The 5,269-nt window shown below is 43.2% G+C and overlaps 1 protein-coding gene across 2 annotated transcripts in view; it reads right to left on the bottom strand.

Moving 5' to 3' along the window:
* Nucleotides 1-4,620, bottom strand: part of LOC138133863 (uncharacterized) — a 77,441-nt gene extending 72,821 nt beyond the window's left edge. For both annotated transcript variants that reach the window (XM_069051853.1, XM_069051854.1), the window contains exon 1: nucleotides 4,340-4,620. The gene's annotated coding sequence lies outside the window, so the exon portion shown is untranslated. The remainder of the gene's footprint in view (nucleotides 1-4,339) is intronic.
* Between the last annotated feature and the right edge of the window lie 649 nt (nucleotides 4,621-5,269).

Genomic DNA, 5,269 nt, shown 5'->3' with positions numbered 1-5,269 from the left:
GATAATAAATTTTAAGAGGGAAACATAATAATCACGTAACGAGCCGACTCACAAATTTCCATATTATTTCAGTGACAATAAATCTGGACAAACGAGTGGACCGTCTTGACTCTAGATGCAAGACGATAACACCAAGTCATAAAGGTGCATTGTGACGGCATACAAAGGAACGCACGGCACGCATTAATCATACCGACTCTGGATGAGTCGAGTCTTACCAAAACGCGGTGCAGACTTGATCGATCCGGGTCCGGTAACAATATGAACTAATCCCCGACTATGATATACTCGTGGAATAATTATGGTGTATGTAATTTGTGTCGAGCGACCGCAAGGCCGCCGTCGTTATTGTTTTAGTAGAACTCGAGGCCTCTGGTAATTAGTTCTTGGCCGGAATTTGACAGCAAAAATCGATGCAAAACTCCCGAAAGCGTTTAATTATATGCGAGGTCCGAGCCAAACTCATAATCTCGCCGAGATGAGATACAATTACATCAGTGATGATCGGATGAAACACGTAGAGTGCAAAATGGTGATGGGCTACGGCGAAACGTGACATAATTCAAGGACTATTACGCGCAAAATTGATACTCCGAGGAAGAAATGCGCCGAGTGTACAAAACCCGCGGTCCGACTGTGCGCCCTTTCCCATTATCTTATCATTAAAAATTCACGGACGACTTGCGACGTCCAATTTGGCGACTTAAGACGCTTCCTTCGCATTTTCCAGAATTGCCTTCGACAGCTCACCCCGACCGACAAAAACTATTTACTTTTCGTCACAATTCGCCGATCGAAACAACAAACAAGGCGACGGATTTTACAAATTCGAATGCGGAACCAGATTGTTTTGAGTCACGTGTCAATTACTCACTCCTATTTGTACACTCGGCTCGGCCGCAAACGTCACAGATACAGGTCGGAAAGATAATACGTGAAATTGTTCGGTCTTTGTTTGTTATTTTGTTGCTGCAAAGAATTTCGCAAGAGTTTTTGACACACTAAAAATGAATAAACCTTTTAATGAGCTTTGGTGAAATGTGTACTCATTAGCTGCGGTGGATGTTTGATTATCGGTGGAGATAAAATCGAAGGAAGCATTTGGGAGTACTATCAAAGCTGTTTAAAATGGGTCAACAGGTGAGACGTGGTGCGAATCTAATGAGAATAAATTGAGACTAAAAAGCGGCAGTGCAGGTTTATTTGTTACAGGTTGATAACGGCTGCTACAATGATTACACTTTGATTTGCCAATATCTTTAGCATGCGTGATATTTGGTGGGATGATTTTATTTTCATAAATTTACTCCCAGTCAGTCAAAAAAATGTTATGCTGCATAATCACTCTTAATACGTCTTTTTATTCACTACTTGACAAATTTATATTTATCTACATTTAAAAAATGCCGCAACAAAAATTATTATTTCGTGTTTGGCAGTTTAGAGATTTTATCTGTTTTTAATTGGAAATGTTTCGGTGTAATTAATTTTATTACGTAAAAAATAAAAATACATATATTGTCAGCAGTACGTACAGTTTTGAAAACAATTAAATTCTTTGAAGATTTCAAAAACTTTAGATTTCTTTTACTGATTTCAGTTATCAGCCGTATCACAAATTGATTTGTTTCCTTTTGTTGTAACAAAAAATTTACGTTAGCTTGCTGAATCACCAGATCTGAATTCCATTGAAAATTTATGGTCCACACGTGTGCATGACAGATAATTCTTATATCTAGGAGGTCACAAAATGAAAATACAGAGATCTTAAAGGAGTTTGAAAGTTTCGTCGTGAAAAATCTAAATTTTGAAATATGTACATATTTTTAGACTTTTAGAAAATGCATTCACATTGTTTTGGAATAATGGGAGGCCATAGAAATTTTGCATTTAATTTGGTAGTAGAGCTGTCTGTTGAATTAGGTAAAGTTTTTTTTGAGGTTATAATCAACGACAATGTCTAGTGCATTGTTGTCAGTTTTACTGTGTCAAAAAATTTCGCTTTTTAAGCATTTTTATGGACACTATACTTTGTAAAAAAAACTGCTAACAGCGTTGTAACTTAATTGGCAAACTTAAGAAACGGAAGCTCTACTGGTGTGTTGCACTTTTGTGTTTAACAAGTGCGATGCACCGCATTTTAAAATAGTCCAAAGGAAAATAAGCCACTCCTACCAAAATATTCAATTTAAAAATAACCTTTTCAAGAAAATCTCGTAAAATATTATTATGACACAACTCGGGTCGTCGATTTATACGGAGTGTACGAACACCTAACAGCAACTATGTGTCAATACTGTGACATTCGAAGTTGAGCCGAGTGTACGATACAAAAAAACCTACACTGTGGGATACGGGAAAATAATTGCGGTTTAACTTGCAAACGAGTTTAATTAACAACAGTATTTAAAATTAAATCATGACTGAAAAGTTGGCCGAAGTGCATTAATTCCTAGAAGTCGGGTTAAAGAAACTTTAAAAATAAAACAGAGTCACTTAAAAAAATGTGGTCGACGGGGTTGCCCCGACAGGACTGTTGGCACTTCACAAATCTGACCGAGAAAATCCTTCGATTGAATGTGAAAAACTCGATGCCAGATGCACCAAGTGAACGTCACTCCGAGTCCAATTTGTCTGCGACTCCCAAGAACAAAAGCAAATGTTATCGAATTAAGTTCAGTTTTCGCAACTATAACTCGATTTTCAGTCGAGCGAGACAAAAATGGAAATTCAGAAGGCGAGGAAAAAAAAAGTCCGGGTGCGATCACGTGACGACGCCACACTGGAAAACCGCCGCTCTTCCCGCTCGTTAACGGCCAGGACGCTCCCGCTCCCAACAACAGGTCTCCCGTATAATTTACAGTGTAAACGGCGGCAGCATGTATGGTAAAATTTATGGTAAAACGCAACCAACAGTTACCGACCTCAAGGAACTCACTGTCGAGTTCCACCGGACCGGCTCTAATCGCGAGAAGTGTCAAGATTGCAGCATTGTTTCCGTCATCAATCCGGAAGGGACGGGGCCCCCCGAAGTGAAGGCTCGGGGAGTTCCCGTGGAGGTGTTAAAAACGGCAATCTCGGTCAGAATTGGCCGGGAAATTTGCGGTCCAAAACAACTGTTATCAGACCAAGGTCGCGGACGTGATAACGGTGTCTCCAAGCTGACTGAGATATCGCGGAATCTGTCCGAGATAAGGACCTCGGACTATAAATACGACGATCGGGAATAAAAGGGAGGTAATTATTTCGAAGAGGCCATTTGGAGGTTGTCCAAGCCGGCACAACAGGACCGATAAAGACGGACGAATTGATTTTGGAAAAATAATTTGTTACGATTTCGGCCGGGTCGATAGGGGTGATGGTGGTGGCACCCCAAGTCTGTTGAACCCCGCGTCTCACATGACGCTCCCTCTTCGGTGCACGTGTTTACATACGACATAAAGTTTCGGTTGTTTCACATTTTTAAGACACTCCAGAGATAAGCGCAGAATAAACTTCTTTATCCAGGATCCGATCCACTTTTTGACAGATCGTCGAGAGGGCGCCCCGATAAACAAATCGACGTCCCTATTTATTATGTAAAAAGAGCAAAAGTACTGGAAACGAGGAAGACATAACAGACGAAAATCTCCAATTTCGTTGAGAACTTTCTGAATATTTAAAGAGGAGAAAACCCACTAATTTGTTCTGCATGAAAGTTGAACTTCTGCCTGACATTATTGCTTTGGAACGCTGCCAACTTGACGAAATTAAAACAATAGCTTACACACACATTAGTCAGGCGGAATTCTTATCGGTTGAATTATTGTTTACAAATAATAATAATGGAGGGACGGACGTCTTCCAGGACGTGGTGTCCTGTTGGAGTAGATTTTCGGTGTAGTAAACGGAACCGATAGAGGTCAGCGTAATTATTCAGTTAACGCTTAACGGCGTTGCTCAGCTGGTCGAGCTCACCTCTGACGGCTCAATCCTCAAAGTTGCAGTGTGGGGCCGAGCCTCGCGCGTAATAATCGCGTTGGCGCGCCGCGAAAAATCCCATCGATCACGAAACAAACAGAGTGGCAAAGTCGGGTGACGCAAGAGGTGCGATTAGTCGAAAAGCGACGGGAATTTCCTTTCGGGCGGAAAACCGTGCAGCGGATGTTTTCGGCGTACGGAGGCGCGAACAAAACCCATTAAAGAAATCAGTTTTCGAATAGAATGTAAACGACCTTGTTATCTGTAATCGACATATCGAATCGCGTTTCACACACATGCACACAAAGAAATACATATTTGCTTGCGCAACCCAAGTGGCCACACTTCCAAGTCGGAAAAGCGCGCGGGGAAAGCGTACCTTGATGGGGATGCGGCGTTAATCCGGGTTTGGGGGCGGTCAGTCGAGCAACCACCGACCGATGCGGTCGAACATCGTCGAACTGGCGACACCGGGGGGCACCCAAAACAAAAAAACTAACGAAAAAAAAACTCCCCCCCGACGCACTACATCAAAGATGTCAAGGTGGTCGCGAAACTCCGAAGAGGTTGACACAGAAAAGTTGGGCGCACTCGACTTGTACCGCGATAGTACGATGTCCCACCGTCGACGACTTGGATAGTACTGCCTTGCGCGCACCATTCCGACAGCTTTCCAGCTCGCAGGGAGTGCGATATAGAGCCAGGGCCGCGCCGCCATGGGGCCGCACCGCTGCGGAAAACTTTGCCGCCATCGAAACTGCCTTCCGCGGAGAGACGTGTGGTGGAAGGCAAGTTTGAGCACCAATTTGGGGGCACGTGGACGTTCCTGAAGGCGCTCGCACATCTCGAATCAATCTTTTACTCCTTTTCAACAGTATTAAGTGGAAAACTCGCCGTTTCAGACAGATTTTTAGACAGATTATTATGTTTCGGCGACGGAAAATTTTTTCACCACCCGAGACAATCGATCCCCTCCTGCTCTCCCGCTAATTGGCATCACTATCGGTGACGTCACGCCACGTAAAAGATGTGTGCACGTCTAATTAGCTCGCTCGCCTCATCAGTGCGTTTTTACGGTCTCGCTCCTCTTATTCGGGTTACTGTAACGCACACGCGCGTTTTTCCTCTTGTCCGTGTCGGCAATCGTCACCATTAATTGCACCGATTAAACGAAAACACCCCCGCGCCTCCAGATTTCGAAATAATCGCACGTTTTCACGGGAAAAATACTAACCCTCTGACGTCACGACCGTCACGTGATCCGAACTGTGGGCGTCACTTGATGGATCATATCGCCCCGGAATTGCTT

The sequence above is a fragment of the Tenebrio molitor genome, chromosome 6, assembly GCF_963966145.1.
Source record: "Tenebrio molitor chromosome 6, icTenMoli1.1, whole genome shotgun sequence".
NCBI classification, from domain to species: domain Eukaryota; kingdom Metazoa; phylum Arthropoda; class Insecta; order Coleoptera; family Tenebrionidae; genus Tenebrio; species Tenebrio molitor.
The sequence above is the reverse complement of the archived record's forward strand: the minus strand, read 5'-3'. Positions and strand labels throughout refer to the sequence as shown.